Raw genomic sequence first — 18,282 nt, 5'->3', positions numbered from 1 at the left:
CAAGCAATTTCAGCCGAGAGATTGGGCTTTGTTGTATGATTCCAGATACAAAGATTTCAAGGGGAAGTTGAGAACCAGATGGCTAGGACCATATACAGTGGAGAAATGCCATGACAATGGATCTGTCCTCATTCGAACCATTGATGAGGAAGCCATTCCCATGCTTGTCAATGGGCATCGATTGAAGATCTACAGGAGACCCCTCTCAAGACAAGATTTTATCAAAACTATGGAGAAATCTGTATTGGTCATAGAGAAGGGTTCTGCCTCTGCCTCTGGCACACCCTGAAAGAAGATCTGAAAAAAAAAAAAAAAAAAAAAAAAAAAAAAAAAAAAAAAAGATCCTTGGGTGAAAACCTCTCTGAGGCGCCCAAGGCAGGTAGTAGGGGTGAAAACCTCATTGAGGCGCTCCTATTGCTTTTCAAAAAAAAAAAAGAGAAAAGGTTGAAAAAGATCCTTGAGTGAAAACCTCTCTGAGGCGCTCAGAGCAGATGGCACGGGTGAAAACCTCCTTGAGGCGCCCCTGTTATCTTTCAAAAAAAAAAAAAAGAGAAGAGAAAAAAAGAAAACACAATAAGCAAAATATGGTAAACATTGCAGGTTGCAGATGCTCTATGGAGAAGAGGAAGCCCTTCAACTCACAGCCAAGGGTCCTTATCATGCTGTCAAGGAACCTCATCAGTACCTCCTCCAAGAGCACCCATGGTTTTCAAGGTATGTGCAATTTTATCATGGTTTGAATCTTTTACAGGAAGCTGCTGTCTTTCTACAGGAAGGCGCAGTCTTTCTACAGGAGGGCGCAGTCTTTCTACAGGAAGGCGCGGATTTTCTACAGGAAAGTGCAAACTTTCTACAGGAAGGCTGAACTTTCTACAGGAAGCTCTGTGTCTACAGGAAACTTCCTGTAGGAGTTTTGGACGGCCAGAATTCATCTTAAAAAGAGATTTCACGACCATGGATTGGTTTGGATGCATGCAAGCCTCTGTTGGCATCCTTGCACGTTGCTGTCACCATGCTCCACCACCCGTGTCGACATGTGGCCAAGTCCCTGCACAAACAAAGAAAATCGATGAGTTCTCGCGGGAAAGCCATTTCAAAGTTAACAAATGATGGAATCTCATACCACATGCATCAAGAGCTCCGGGATTGTGATCGAGAAGCCAGAACTGCCATCATGCAGCATGCACCCAAGGAGAAAAGACTGTTACGAGACCCCTCGCGGGGATCCTGTAACAGTTCAACCTGCTCGAGTGGATACCGTTCACAGCACCGCCGTCCGAAATGAAACGCGGGCGCATGCAAGCAAAACCACCCACTCCAGCATTGGCAGCCTGTACCTACGAGCTTCCGGGTCTGTGTAAGTCACACGCAGCAGGTAGATCCGCTCACCATCGTCCGAGAACTGGAAAAATCGTGTGCAGCCGCGCAGGTAAGTGTCTCCACCCTTCCTTCCATCAAATCGCATGAATCTAACTTTGAAATTGTTTGCAAAGCGTAAAATTGAATGGTTGAGCGGCTGTATGGCCAGTCGACTGGCCACGTTGGCTAGTTAAAGTGTAATTGGATGTTTGGGTGGCGGCCACGACAAAGAGAATGAACGGCATGCACGTGGGAACACTCTCGTCAGAAGCATAAGTTTAACAGGAAAGGCGGCGGCAAATCTATGGGAATGAATGCAGCAGCAAGTGAATACGCAGGCGGAGGATGGATGACGTCGCCCAACGGTCCGGCGGGGACAGCTCATCCCCCGCGCCACGGATTGCGCCGATTCAAAATCCAATCAGCTAAATCATGCGCATGCATTTATCATCCAACACTTCGACTCGGATAGCTATTCTGATCTCCTCTGCACTTTGATACGCCGAGTTGTTGGCTACTAGAACGCTGGTCAAGCACACCGCGAGTGCGGCCAACTACAGTCCTCCCCGAGAATTGCGCACGGCTTCTACAGGAACGCATTTCTACAGGAACGCAGTTCTACAGGAGCGCAGTTCTACAGGAACGCAGTCTACAGGAACGCAGTCATCTACAGGAAAGCGGGTGCCTCGCGAAAAAAGGTGGCCAATGAAGGAGGTAACCCTGAACTCTTAATGTAACTGGTTATTAGAAGTGGCAAGACCATCGTCCACGGTTGGGTTATAAAGATATTGGTGGAATTGTTGTTTGCTGTGCCGTTGCTACCATTCTACAGGATGTTGGTATAAGTAGTCTGTGTTGAAATTTTGTATGTGCATGCTCTGTCTTCATAGACCAAATCCCTTTTGCATCTGCCACCTTTTGTTAAAATGACCGTGTTCATCATGCCGGGTGGGTTTATAAGACGAGAGCCCACTGATTCAACTAACTTAAGGAGAAACCCGGCAGTGGTAGAGCTCTTCACCAGAGCACAATGGATGCCTTTTTGTGATAAGCTACAGGGCTACGATGATGAAGTAGCCGAGGAATTCTTGTAGGCTTTGAAGCCTAAATCCCAGACACTGGCCACAGTAAACTTCAGAGGTCTAAGCCTCAAACTCATCCTAGAACATATCAGTCGGATCACAGAACTTCCTATGGGTCTGCCATGGGATAAAGAGGAGAGAAAGCTGAGTCAGCAGGCAAAGAAGGAATTCTTTCCACCTGAGGAAGAATTCTCGGAGGATAAAAACGGGGTGAGAAGAACGAGTCTATCACCACCTTGGAATGAAGTCAGTTTGCAAATCATGAAATATATTACTTGTGAAGGCCAGTTCAGCATCGTGTATGCATATCACTTTCGGCTACTCACTGAGTTGAGGCACCGAATTGACCTTCCTGTAGAGCAAAAACTGAGCATCCCCTATTATCTCCTGCAGTCCCTAATGGAGTGTGCTACAAAGCTAAGAGAGGGCATACCTGATCAGATAGCCCACCATGGGTTAATAAAGTTGCTTGTGGAAGATGCATTGCACTCTTATAAGGTCCCCCTCTCACGGGAATCCTTCCGCAATTTGACCAAAGATGGGGATATTAAAATGTTGATCGAAGAAACGGGTTCCTCTAGCAGTGAGGAACACGAAGCAGTGGCCGAAGAACAAAGGAAGAAGCATGAGGAAGAGAAGGACCAAGAAAAAGGTGGCACACCTATCCTGTCAGCAAGGGAAAAGAGGATGAAGAGCAGAATGGACAAAGCAGAGGTGGCCCACGTCAGCCCAAGTACCTCAACAGCACCTGCACCCAAAGCAAAAAGCAAAACTCAAGCAGGCCAGCAAGCGGAAGTGGAGACACCTGTGTCTACAGGAAAGCAAAAACAGGCTTCTACAGGAAGCCCGAAAACACAAACTCAGGCTTCTACAGGAAGCCCAAAAATCAGTGAAAAACAGGCTTCTACAGGAAGCCCAAAACCAAAAACAAAGGCTTCTACAGGAAGCCCGAAGATCAGTGAGAAACAGGCTTCTACAGGAAGCCCAAAAGCAAAGACCAAGGCTTCTACAGGAAGCCCGAAAATCGTTGGAGAACAAGCTTCTACAGGAAGCCCAAAAACGGAGACAAAGGCTTCTATAGGAAGCCCGAAAGTGCAAAAACAGGCTTCTACAGGAAGCCCGAAGACAGAGACAAGGGCCTCTACAGGAAGCCCGAAATTGGAAAAAGGGGCTTCTACAAGAAGCCCGAAAGTCATTAAGAAACAACCTCCTACAGAAAGTCTGAAGACAGAGAGAGGGCCTTCTACAGGAAGCCCAACAGCAGGAAAGAGAGAACCTTCTACAGGAAGCCCGGAAGTGGGCAAAGCAGGGTCTTCCACAGGAAGCCCGAAATCTGAAAAGGAGGGGCCCTCTACAAGGAGCTCTGAGAGAGCAAAACGCAAGAAAGAGAAGGCTGGCATTCTCAAAAAGGAGGCAGCAGCGGCACTGGCTGCCCTCAGTAAACCTCCAAAACTGAAAGAGAAAAGGGAGAGGGAGACCCCTCTACCATCTCAAGCGAGGAGAAGCAAGAGGATGACCACGGGCAAGCCACAGCCTCCACCCAGCAGCCAAACCACTTCAGGGGACGTCCCTACTTCACCCAGTGTAAGAACCCCCTCTAAAACATCAGCCACCCCCGAAAAGGGGAGCCCAAAAATAACTTCCTAGACACGAAAAATAGGCCAGTCGCCTTCCGAAGCCCGGCTCAAGGAAATAGGAAAGGGGAAGGAAGCATCACCTTCGTCAGCACCAGGGGCAGCAAAGGCAGGGCCGCCAAAAACGGGAAAGGAAGAAGCGCCACCCTCGGCAGAAAAGGAAGAACCACCAAAATCAGGGGGGGAAAAGCGTGCTCCGGGCTCTAGTTCTTGGCCAAAGACGAGGAGCCAGGGCAAAGTTGCTCAAGGATGAGCAAATAGTTTAGCTGAGGGGTGATGATGAGCCCCAATTTTTGGTATAATTTGGGCTCATTTGGCCTACTTGCTTTGCTCAAACCATTCAATTTTTACTGCTTATGCATGCATTTCTTAGTTTATTCGTGTTGTTTGTAGGAAGAAGGGTAGACATTTTATCTACGTGACTAATGCATGATGCTTTCAGGTTTTTGGCATTAAAAGGGAGAAAAAGACAACGAAAAAGGAGACAAGGAGACAATGAGGTGGCACTGCTGGTTTTTAGGAGAGGATGTCCACGGTCTTGGGGACCTTCCTCGTGATTCCCACCAAGAACTCCGAGCTCCAATCCATCTCCCCACCGAGCTCAGAAGCAGCCAGCTGTTCTACAGGAACAGCAGTTATAATTATTCTACAGGAACAGTAGTTATGACTGTCCTACAGGATCAGCAGTTAAACTTTAGTTGGACAGCCGAGCTCCTAAAATCAAGGACATCTGTTGGATGATCGTTTTTGCATAAATAGTGAGGTCGTAGCCTTGCAGAGAATCTTTTTGAACCTTTGCATTACTCTTGTAATTGAAAAGTACGAGCTAGAGCTCAGTCGTTGTTCCTTTTTGTAAGCAAATTTGGCATGACATCAGATTATGAATAAAGAAGGCAGATTTTGATCTAGTTCTGAGTTTTCTCAAGGAGCTATAGCTCTCAGGTTAGGGCCCAACCTGAGAGCAATAGATCTCCTCAGTGTTGTAATGTGTTTGCATTTCGTTCCAGCACTTTGAGTTTGTTTATTTTCACATGCAATTCGAATTCACAGTTTGGTAATTTAGTCGTTTTCATGAGCATAGGTAGGACTAGTTTATGGTGATTTGCTTTCAGTTGCTTAAGTTTGATAGGAGGATAGATATAATCTCTTGGAGCTCCAGCAAAAAGGTTGAGGAAGTCTCCACTGCCATCTCTGTTTGGAGATTGGAGTGCAGCCTATACCAGCCACAAAAATACGCAGTTCTTCACTTTATACATGCTGCAACATAGTCTCGTTTATGATAGATCTTTCCATGCACTTCACTCTTGCACCATACACCTTCATCACCGCTTCATGCACATTCCTCTACACGCTTTATATTGCTGTTCATTGAGTTCAGGTAGCTTAGGTTAATGAATTTTCATCTTGGTGACAGTCATAAGCCATTTGTTTCATTTACACTGATCTTTCTCATTCTATTACCTTCTTCTTCGTCTTGATCACGCATACAACCACATCCTTGACCTCTGCTCCGCTCTGTTATCTCCCAAACTCCTCCACTCCTCACGTAACTTCATTCTTTAGACATTTCGTTGTTATAATCTTCCATCCATCCACCCACTTCATACACTCGTTCTCCATCCTACTTCTCCACTCCTGAGCCATCACCAGCTTTATTCCTACCTTGCACATCTCCCCCTACCATTCCATCACTCCACCATCACTTCAAACACCCACGGTAGGTCATCCTGTAGCAATTTGTAGACTTCCTGTAGAAACCCTTGCGTTTCCTGTAGAATCCCCTGCAGACATCCTGTAGGAGGCCACTCACTCGGTTGCTGAGCCTCTGAACATGAGGAACCTCTATGGACTGATGCTAAGGATCTCTGGGGACCTCTCCTAGCCTCCCCAACCTTTCCCAAGCTTTCCTTCCTTCCGCATCACATTTGCACAACCAAACCCTAATAAGCACAAAATCACAATCACTCCATCCACTTAAAGAAAAAATACAAAAACATGTCTTTTTAGATGCAAGTAGATTAGATTCATGCATTTTCACTTATTGGAAGTAATGGCATCATTGGTAGAAGTTTCCTTCACATTCTTTGCATCATAGAGGTTAGACTAGTTAAATTAGGGTTTCCTAGGGTTTCCATGTTTTGATTTGCTTTTAGTTCATTTTTGCCAAGTAGATTAGTCTTCTTTGAGCTAGCTTTCGTCCATCATTTAACAAGCTTCTTCTGAGAGCCTATAGAAGTTGGCTTGAGCCCTAGCGGACTTGTGCCAGCTGACCAAGTGACAGCTGCAACAAGAGCTAGTACTTGTGCATACAGCACCGTCGCTTCCAAGTTTGTACGAACTACCGGGTTGATAAAATTAAGAGACAGGAAGCCGCAGGAGTTGTAGCATTATTGCTACAATACTGGAGCTCACCAGATACTTAGCCAGTTTTCCCATCACTTTGGCTGGGAAAATAGTAACAATGGATGTAGAAGTCATAGACCAAAAACTAGACTATAATCTGTTTCCAGGTCGCAATTGGACATATGCCATGATGGCCGTCGTATCCACTGTCTTTCATATCATCCTATTTCCATTGGATGGAAAGGTCATAACAATGGATCAGTTGTCTTTCTACACCTCTGATTATTCACCATTACCACACGGCTCCGTACCCCTAGTAGGAGGTGTAACTGACAACTTTGTCAGTATCGGTACCAGTCTATTGAAGGCTTCCTCCCTGATGGGTTGTTTTCCTCTTCCATTGCCACAGGTTCCATAATCGGTCAACATGCTTTCATCAATTCCTCATGAACTCACCGATCCCTGGATCCTAATGGCGCCTTCAGACCTTGACACATTCAGATACCACATGCCATTTTCATCAACTGAATTAGCCTACCAAGGCATTCAATCAGCATCCACATCTCTGGTCAAGTTGGCTATAGCCGACGGTACCACCCCCCTTCCCATAACTGCTCTTCCTCTAGATCCACGCGATCAACTCCCCTCAACGGACGAAGCCATTAGAGAAATCATGAGTTGTGGAGAGCAAAATTGGGAAGAATGGCATATTTGGGGTTCGACATCTGATTTGGACATGATGCCACTTCAAGTCCTCTCCTCTGACACAAACAAAATCATTTCCCCAACCTATACAAGCATTCAAACTTCTAAGGTGGAAGAAAATATGGACGACAATTCTAGGTCAATTCCCATAGATAGTTTAGTCACGACAAGCACCATGGAAGACACCCCAATAAGCGCAGATTGCACTCTTGAGGAACTTGCAAACTCCACCTGCCTATATAAGGAATTCCATGAAGAATTTGTTTGGTCTCAGGAGGAAATGCCCGAATTTAGCCCATCGTTTGTCGTGCATGAGATCCAACTTTACGACGAAGCAAAACGGAATGGGTGGCCACTTCCTTCCCTCGATATATTCGTCAAACCCATGCCCAGCCCTACGCTGAAGAAGAAAGCCTACTATGCCTCAAACAACTAGATAAAACCCGTAGAGCTGCTAATTTAGCACTCGCAGCTCACAAGGAGCGTGTACAAGCCAGATTTGCACAAGTAGTTAGGTTTTCTTCTTTACAAAAGGGTGACTTCATATCACTCTATCATCCAAAAGATAATCTCTTGGAGGCATGCACACTTCGACCCATTTGGCTGGGTCCCTATTTCATAACTAAAGTCCTCCCCTCAGGGGCATATGAACTACAGGATTGGGATGGAAACCCACTCAAGGAGCCCACATACGGGCTCTATCTGAAAAAGTGTTATGGCTAGTGTCATGCTGGGTAGGTACTTTGTAATTTTATGTATTCATAAGTTTTGCATCCCTTTTGTGATGTGATTGGATTGTTTTATTATTTAGTGGAGTAATTGTCTCATGCATTTTGTTCATAATGCAGATGTCATCATTGCCCCTAGCATATGTAGGATACGAGGATGGTGCGAGTTGTAACACACGGCACATTGCATCAGCTACTTGGGTCATCTATACACCCGAGTCAGAACTCTTTTGCTCCGAGGGAGTCTTTCTTGGTGTTGCCACCAACAACATTGTTGAGTACATGTCCGTCGTTTCACTTCTCACAAAAACGCCATCAAGGGGCATCTCCAATCTAGTGGTTAGGTTAGACTCCCAGCTAGTCGTTATGAAATTGACCAATCATTATCACATCCATAATCCAACCTTATTACATAACTATCTAAGGGTATGCCTCTTGGAATGCCGATTTGACACAATCACATATGAGCATGTTCCTTGAGAATTAAATATTGTCGCTGATTTGTTAGCTAATTATGTATTAGATTGGCATTTGTCACATTTGTTATAATAGCATGCATGAGAAGTAAAAACATTTACTAAAGTTAAAAATTTGTCACAAAAAACATTTTTAAAAACACATTTACACCACCAAAAATACCAAAAAATATCTGTATATATATATATAGATAGAAATCCAGTTTTTTACATCAAAAATATTCCAAAAATTGGATGAGTTAAGTACAAAATGGCTCAAGGCCCAGCTATAAACGCTCATATGGCTACGCCAGAACACCTGCTAAAATGAGCCTATTGCTCCAGGAAAGCTAAAACAACTCTAGCTACCCTCGAAGAAGAACCAGAAATTACTCAGGTACACCAATGGTGTATCGCTGCATATGAGCCGGAATCTCCCTCATAGGAAGGGGAGGGACACCCATAGTCAAACACTCTAGGTTGCTCAGAACCTCATAGAGACTGTTGGAATCACCCCCTCCAGCATGTAGTTGGCCACCTCATCGCACATAGCGAGGTTGGCCTGTAGGTCGTACTAGCGCCACATCTGTGTTAAGCATAAAAGTTTCATGTCACTTCTTATCTCATCATTAAAAAACATTACATATACATTCAAAAGTACAAAAATACTTAAATAATATCAACATTATTCTCACCTTGAGGACCCCAGTTCGTCCCGGGTGGTAGCATCAAGTCTGGGTCGTCGGTAAGGTCCATGCCTGCATAGGCATAGTCATCAATATTCATGATCTGACTGCAAAGCCACTAGAAGAAGTCTTCATCAAAGAAATGTCGGAGTGGTCCTCCTCCTGTGCGAGGATCAAGTGATAACCAGCGACACTGCCTCAGCTCCCTTGGATCGAAGGGACCTAAGCTCACCCGTGGGCGCATGACAGGTACCCTCTCAAGGATAAAAGAGACTATAATAGTACCGTACCCGAAATTGTGTTGGGTACGGGTCTTGCACGCTGTCAATTCTGCCTTTAACTGGCGAAGCACTAATTCACACCAGTTAAACATCTGGGGCTGGACACAGTCAATGGCAAGCAATAGTTGGGCATTTTTTGCCACATGGGGACCTTTTTGACCCCGTCAAATGCACAATCAACCATAAAACTGCCTCATAGACCGAGATCGAATCCTCTCTATCGGGACTCTGTTGTTGACTAATCCACTCCCAGGGATGCAGTAGATATCTACCAGCTCTAAAGTAGATCGTGGATCTGACCTGCCACCGGTAAGGTTTGCATGTGCCCCACGGCATGACAAACCAGTCAAAAAGTAAATGTCATCCCATTCAATTGCCAGCTCTTGATCTCCAATCCTAAACACTTTCTCGTGTTCATCCCAGTGCTGTATGATCATCTTAGTAGCTCCTCCTATCCTTTCATCAGCTCTAGCCTTGCATACTTCAACAAACCACAGCGGCGCAATGCAAGTATGCAAGCTATATCATTTCGCATAAGAAATTCCTCATAGTCATGGGCCCGTTCTCTCCATAGGTGAGTTATTTCAGCTCAAAACCTACACAAAATAACCCTAAAACTAGTTAAAATGGGGCAAAATCACTTAAGGAATCCTTGCATGAGGCTTTCAAATGTTCCCTACTGCCTTAACTCCCCTCCCAGCGCTGCACAAGGAGGATTAACACCCTTCCATGGTTCGTACAGAGCGTTTAACGCTCCCTACTGGCTTGCTAGAGGGCGTTACTGTGCAAACATGACTCTAGGTCACCTCAGATCTGCAAATATCCACCCACAAAACTGATTAAAAAAGGTTTAATAAAGCATATAGCAAGCTTTTAGCTCTCACCTGGGACTGACGGCACATCGAATGGTTGCCCGGATCTCCTCCAATGGTCCGCGGAAAATCTGCTCCTCTTTAGCTCCAACTAGCTCTCACAAACTTCAAAATAGTGAAAATGATGCATGTGAAAGCTCAAAGAATTTCTTTATATAACTATGATAGACATGATTTTTTGAAAAATCATTAAAGAGGAATAGCCCATTCTACATGATTTTTTATCATGCATGAACCCAGATAATAGGAATTGGTGCCTCTTTATTGCTTTTGATGAAAATACTTCAAGAATGAAAAGCAGTAAAAGTTGCATGCAAGACTTTTTAGAGCACTGTTAGGGATATTTTATTGCTATTTTAAAAATATAAACATCCCCGAGCTTTTATACTTGTGGTCATTAAATCTATCCAACGATAAATAGAGCACTTTTGGAGGCATTTTATCGCTCTTTAAAAAATATAAACACCTCTGAGTTTTTGTGGTAGAACTCGTTAAACATATATACCACAACCCATAAATCACTTTTTTGAGATATTTTATCGCTCTTTAAACAATACAAACATCCTCAAGTTTTTCATCCTTTGCACTCATTAAACATATGCAAACGGTGCTCTGAGCACCTCTTTTTTGATCTTGTTCTAGCTCATAAATTGAAAAAGACCAAACGAAGCATCCTTTTTAGGCACTTTTTTCTTTCTCTTTAAACTAAAAAAATCCCGAGCTGTGTCTTGCTGCTTGTTAAACATGCTAAAGATGACCTGAGCATTCTTTCAGGTACTTTTTTCAAGCTCGTTAAAAAATGAAAAATCTTGAGTTTTTGTTACTGAGCTCATTAAAGTGTCACGAAAAAACACGAGTTTATACTCGTAACAAAATGAGGTCGACATCTATTGGAAAAAGGTTTCTCTTTATCCGGGTCCAGTAGATTAAATACAGAAAAGTAACCGATACGGGTATACTATTAACCTTTTGTCACACCTGTTTAACAACTATGAAAAAGGGACCACCATGGAGTCTCTCTTTACGATCTTTTTAGACTCTCTAAAAATGAAAAGATCACCGAGTTGTCTAGTCTGGACTCTTTAAATACACAGACAAGATATAGAGTCGTTCTTTTTACGATACTTTCTAGACTCTTAAAAGATGAAAAAATTGACGATTTTTCCTGTCTGGACTCATTAAACTAATCAGATAGGGCAAAGAGTCATTCTTTTTGCAATCCTTTTCAGAATCTCTAAACATGAAAATATCGATGAGTTTACCCATCTGGACTCATTAAAAATCAGATGGGGAAAAGTGGAAATACAACCATATTTTGAAACGTGGTTTGGCAACAAAAGTTCCCTTGAACATGGCACTCCCTCAGATAAACCATCATTTTCATAGCCTCTCAATATGAACCCTACAAACCTATGAGTTTTTAGCCTATATACCCTGATTCCATTGCATCTTTGTATCTTAAACACACTGTAGTGTTCATGAGTCTAGTATTTTCTGGTTAAAACCGTTGTCGTGCCTTCTATTGTTCAAAGGTCCTACTTGTTTCCTCAATCAACTGACCCTACATATCCTTTCATCATGCCCTCCATCGTTTAGACCCAAAAGCTCAAAAGTTTCTTCAGAAAACAAAATCATCCTTGTCTATTTCATGTCGACTAATGTAGGACACGTCATTGCCTACCTGTCGACAGGTTCCTTCCTATCGACTTCGACACTCTATTTATGAAGATAACCCAGAAACACATTCAATGCCTTGGTGCTTGCAGACATTAGTGGCAGGTTACCTTGTGCTTGATCATGGGTTTTCATCATTGGCTCCTAGTTAAGCGATTCTATGAGTGTTCGACGACAAAAAATCTTTCACACTCACTAGTTTGCACTATGCATCTTGGGGACCATCACCATTATCAGTGGCCTTCCTCGCATTTGTTAACAGTCTCCATTATTGGCTGATAATCAGATGATTTTGTGCATGTTCGACGTCAACTCATTTTATCACATGTACCGATATATGCTGTTTGGTGAAGAAGGAATCAAGACCTTGGGTAGAGGCTTACATCATTTAGCCTTGTTTCCTCTCCCAAGCTACGATATTGTTCTTTGAAGACAGCCATTTCAAGATAATCTATTATGGCACTGGATCCACCCTGTGCCATATTGGCGGCCAACATTGTTATATATCTGAGGAGAAAGTTACTCTGACATAGCTACTGAGCATGGGAATGCCTGACTCACGACATGATTTTAGCAGTTCATATATATGTACTGTTGTTGTATCAGGTTTTCCTTATCACCTGAAACTTCTCTCTCTCTCTCTCTACAAAGATTTTGACGGGAAACTACGATGTTTTCATAAATTATTTTGGCCATCATCTCTACCTCTGATCTCATACTTTAGGGGGCATCTATTATAGGACAAATTGACCTCCTAATCAACTCAGAGGAGAAGGACAAGATGACTGAAAGATTGACCATAGTTGTAGGCCCAGAATCCACACTAACGCTCTCTGTACATTGATAACCTGCTTTATAAAGCTTTTTTACAAGCATAAAGGAGTGTTAGTCAAGTTGCTAACTCATGTTGTTAGACCAGAGGGAGCGTTAGTGAAATTTAGTGATGCTCAAGTGGTTATGCCAACGAATCTGCCATAAAATATCTAGATATCATTTCCCTAAATTTGTGCAAGAAAAGCAGGGAAACTCCAAAAATCAAGATATTTGGAGAAATTCTATTCCAAAAATAGAGGCAAATGGGAAAAAGCTGGTAAAAGAGGCAGGTTCATGGTTTTTACCCAAATGAACTACAGGTGGAGTTGGGAAGCCCTAATTCAATTGCTATTTAAGCAACGAGAGGGCCATTGCACAATGGTCAGAGCATTTAGAAGGATAGTACATGGTGTTGTTGTGATATTGTCATATTCTTGAAGGAGCTAGCTGAAAGAAGGAGAGAGAGAGAGAGGAAGAAGGGATAAGGAAGGTTGATGCAACAGGTTGTTGTAATCACTCTTATTTTCTGAATATAGGACTATGGTTGTGTTCCACTACTCAAAGTGTCGGTGATATTGTGCATTTATTTGTCCATTCTGATGCTTGTTGTGTTGAGTAGATAAGTTACACATTTATACATGTTTATTACGGATTCTTTCATTAATCATCAGAAATATATGTTGTGATTGGTTTGCTTCATTTTTTGTGCAAGAATCATCTTGGAGCTGGTCAGGAGGAGTTCTTCTTATTGCACGGAGATCTCCAAGCGAATCTAGAAAGAACCAAAGGTGATCCTTTCTCCATATCCTATCAATATATGTCAGATAGATGAACATGTGTGTAACAGGTACCTTTTGTAGATAACCTTACGGTCTGTCAGAAGTCCTGGGAAGACTTTCGAGGGTAGTTTTCATCCCATGCATTCTACCCTATAGCATGCAGTCCCTTACTTCAATGTCGATCCCATCCAGTCCTACTCTAATAGCGTTGGCACACTGTTCTCTTACTTCTGGAGGGGTGGACAGCTGTGCTTTCAACCCTAGCTCTACGATCTGAAGGTTCAGCTCCAGCTAAACCTTTGTTATTTCCTCCTGCGCATCATGCACCCCTGCTACTAGCTTGTGGATGCGCGCCTCTACTGGTGTGTCTGCTGGGATGGCTAGCTCAGGGATGCTTTGACAAGATTCATCCAATACCTATAACAGCTACTGATTCTGTGACACCACTTCATCGCGCTGCAAGCTCAACTGTTCCATGTTTATCTTTTGCTCACTTAGTACTTGTAGTGCGCAGCTCTCCCTATCCCACAATACTACAGTAATCCCATCCTGTAGGATGTATAATGTCTCCCGCGAGCGTGCAGCCATGTTGATTCTAATACCCTTTAGTACACTGATCGTAGGCCTATCGAACTTATATTTTGTCACTAGTGCCCCTTTTTGCAGCACTATGGTATTTTTCACCTAAGCACGTAGCATCTGCTCTACTGTAGTTGTCTCTACTACAAATCTAGTCGAAAGGGTACAAGCTTGAGGAGTGTTGGGTTGTGTTATATTCTTTCCACGACTGACCCACGTAGTTAACTGGGGGGTTAGAGGGGGGACAGAGCCCCCCCTTCGTTGCACCAACTGCATAGCCGAGAGGTCACAGGGGGTTTGAGGGGTGTAGGTAACCCCGGGGTCCGGGTTTTGTTTTTTGGACCCTGTATTAGGTTGGGTGGACCTACCTATGGTTTTGTGCATGCCTTTTGCACATGGTTTTGGAGGTGATGGTTTTCGGTCCATGGTTTTGGACGCGATGATTTTCAATCCATGGTATTGGAGGCTTCGACGAGTATAAATATGTATTGTAACATTGAAAGGAATATAATGAAAAATCAAGCTAGTAGTCCCAGTTTTGGGATCCAGGGGAAAACCTCTGTGCATATGTGTTTTATGTGTTATGTTCTCACATTATTTATTTTTCTGTGATTTAGAATTCATATGCAAGTAATTTCTGTACGGGGTTAAAACCTACATTTGGTATCGGAGCTGTTTTGGCTTCAAGGGGCCGCCTTGCTGTTGAGGGGTTTCGGTCGGCCCTGTGGTAGACCCTGTTCAGTTGGAGATCTGCGAGATCAATTCTAGTGGTGAAAGAAGATGGCGAGCAGTGGAAAGATAGAGAATCGAGAAGTTCAATGGTCAGAGTTTTGAGTTGTGGAAACTCAAGATGGAGGATCTGTTGGTGGATAAAGATCAGTGGATCGCAGTAGATCCAGGTACTAAACCAATGGGAGTGACCGATGAAGAATGGAAGAAGTTGGATCGGAAGGCAAAGAGAACAATACGATTGTGTGTCTCCGATTCAGTATTTCTGAATGTATTAAGGGAAGCTACGACGAAGGCTTTGTGGGACAAGTTAGGTACTTTGTACCAATCTAAGTCTCTGGTGAATAAACTGTTCCCGCGGAAAAAGCTGTATAACCTAAGGATGAAAGATGGAGACTCGGTGACAGAGCATCTAAACGCATTTAATACTGTGGTAAGTCAGTTAGCGTCTGTTGATATTAAAATTTCAGATGAAGATAAGTTCATTAGTTTGTTGTGTTCTCTACCAGATTCGTGGGATAGCCTGGTTATTGCAATAGGTAGCAATGCAACTGCTTTGCAGTTTGATGAAATAGTCTCAGCCTTGTTGACGGAGGAGATGAGATGGAAAAATATGGAGAGCAAGAATGGTGATGCCTTGTCTGTACGAGGATGGTCCCAGAATAGAAATAAAAATAAGTCATCGAGTGGGAGATATAAATCTAGAGGGAGATCTAAATCTCCAGGAAAACATGTAAAGGTGGTGTGCTGGAAATGCGGAAAGGAAGGGACTTCAAAAGGGACTGTAAATCTAAAGCTCCTGATAAAGGAAAGGGATCTGATGATGCTCCTTCTGTAGAGGTGAAAACCACCTCAGATGAAGGTGGGGATGTGTACTTGGCTTCTTCAAGTACACATGTAGAACATGAGGCATGGTTGATTGACTCAGGTGCATCCTTTCACTTCACTCCCCATAGAGAGTGGTTCTGCGAGTATGAGAAATGCGATGGTGGTGATGTCTTCTTAGGAGATGATAGGAAGGCTAGAATCATTGGTTGCAGAAAGGTAAAGTTGAAGTTGCAAGGTGGAAGGGTTAGAACACTTCCGGGTGTTCTGCATATTCCTGCATTGGCCAGAAATCTGATTTCTGTAAGCAAGTTGGATGATGCAGGTATAAAAACATTGTTCGAGAAGGATACCTGCAAGATCGTTCGGGGAGCACTGGTATTTATGCGGGGAGTTTGGACTGGAACTCTGTACAAGCTGCAAGGTAGCACTATTGTTGATGGGTGCAACAGTTCTGTAGTTCCTGAAAGTGGAGCTGAAAATCTAGTGGTCTCTGGAGAGAATACCATGCTGTGGCATAAAAGGCTTGGACATATTAGAGAGAAGGGCCTTCAAATACTTCATGGTAAAGGTATGGTAGAAGGTATTAGTAATAGCTCTTTGGATTTTGATTTCTGTGAAAATTGTGTATACGGGAAGCAGAATCGGGTGAGTTTCCCCTCTAGTGCTAAGAGGGCAAAACAGATATTAGAGCTTGTGCACAGTGATGTGTTTTGACCTGTGAAAGTTCCATCACTGGGTAAGTCTGTGTACTATGTATCATTTATAGATGACTTCTCAAGGAATACATGGATATATTTCCTTAAGAAGAAATCTGAAGTCTTTGACAGGTTTAAAGAATTTAAGGCTCTAGTGGAAAATCAGACAGAGAAGAAGATAAAGGCGCCAAGGACAGATAATGGTGGAGAGTTTTGCAGTAAGGAATTTGAAGAATTCTGTAAGAAGTGTGGTATAGCACGACAGAAGACTACTCCATATACACCTCAGCAAAATGGAGTTGCAGAAAGAATGAACAAGACGTTGATGGAAAGGGCAAGAAGCATGCTCAGTGGTGCCGCGTTAGGACAGGAATTCTGGGCAGAGGCAGTGGATACTGCATGTTTCTTGGTCAACAGGTCACCTTCATCAGCGTTGGAGGATAAGACTCCACAAGAAGTATGGACTGGTAAGAAACCCTCTCTTTCACATCTGAGGGTATTTGGATGTGATGCATATGTACATGTTCTAAAGGAGAAACGAACCAAGTTGGATAGTAAATCTGAAAAGTGCATCTTTATTGGGCATAAGGATGGTTTAAAGGGTTATAAGCTTTGGAACCCAGTAACAAGGAAGGTTGTGTACAACTGAGATGTGGTGTTCAGAGATGTGAAAGATGTTATTAAACATGAAGTCCAACCAAAGGAACCTGAGAAGATAGAGTTTGAGCTAAAGGAGGAAGAATCAGACTCTACAAGAGAGGAGGAATCAGAAGATGAAGAGCCACAAATTCTGGCTCTGAGAAGATCAATTCGAGAAAGAAGGCAGCCAGAAAGGTATATTCCATCTACTTTCTGTTCAAATTTGTCCTTGTCTGTTACTGATGATGATCCCAAAACTGTGAAGGAAGCAGTGGATTCAAAGGATGGAAAACTTTGGAAAGAGGCCATGGTTGATGAAATGGCATCTTTGGACAAAAATGAGGCTTGGGATCTGGTGGAGTTGTCGGCTGGAAGGAAACCCATTGGCAGCAAATGGGTGTTTAAAAGGAAGAAAAATGCAGAAGGGAAGGTGGAGAAATACAAACCTTGGTTGGTAGCAAAAGGATATTCCCAAGTGTCGGGAATTGATTTTGGTGATATTTTTTCTCCTGTTGCCAAGGTAACTTCTATTAGATTACATTTATCTGTTGTTGCTGCTTTTGATTTTGAGGTAGAACAGATGGATGTGAAGACAACATTTCTTCATGGGGATTTGGAAGAGGAAATCTACATGAAGCAACCTGAAGGCTTTGCGGTGAAGGGTAAGAAAGAACTAGTATGCAAGTTAAAGAAGTCTCTGTATGGGTTAAAATAGTCACTAAGGATGTGGTATTAGAAATTTGATACATTTATACGAAGACTAGGCTTCACTAGAAGCAAAGCAAATCATTGTGTGTATTTTAAATTAATTGGTGACCGTGTTATTTATCTGGTCTTGTATGTGGATGATATGTTGCTGGTTGCAAATGACAAAGAAATTATCCAGGATTTGAAGACCCAATTGTCCTCCAAATTTGACATGAATGATCTTGGTGCTACAAACTATATTTTGGGAATGGAAATTAAAAGAGATCGGGCAAAGAGGAAGCTCTGGTTAAACCAAAGGAAGTATGTCGAGACAATATTGCAGAGGTTTAATATGTAGGATAGTAAACCGATGAAGGTTCCTATTCCTATAGGTGTGAGGTTATCTACTAAACAGTGTCCCAAGACACAAGAAGAGGAAGAGGACATGTCCTGTGTTCCATATGCAGGTGCAGTCGGTAGCCTGATGTATGCAATGGTCTGTACTAGACCAGACATTGCACATGCAATGGGAGTATTGAGCAGGTTTATGTCAAAACCAGGGAAGGAGCACTAGACAACAGTGAAGCGGATTTTCAGGTATTTGCGTGGCACTAGTGATTACGGTTTGTGCTACCAAGGAAGACCAGGATTGGACAGAGTGTTGGATATTCATGGCTTTGTTGATGCGGACTGGGCTGGAGATCTGGATCAGAG

This window comes from Pinus tabuliformis, chromosome X (assembly GCF_031772625.1).
Source record: "Pinus tabuliformis cultivar Carrire ecotype Pingquan chromosome X, CPIR1, whole genome shotgun sequence".
Lineage (NCBI taxonomy): Eukaryota > Viridiplantae > Streptophyta > Pinopsida > Pinales > Pinaceae > Pinus > Pinus tabuliformis.
The sequence above is the reverse complement of the archived record's forward strand: the minus strand, read 5'-3'. Positions refer to the sequence as shown.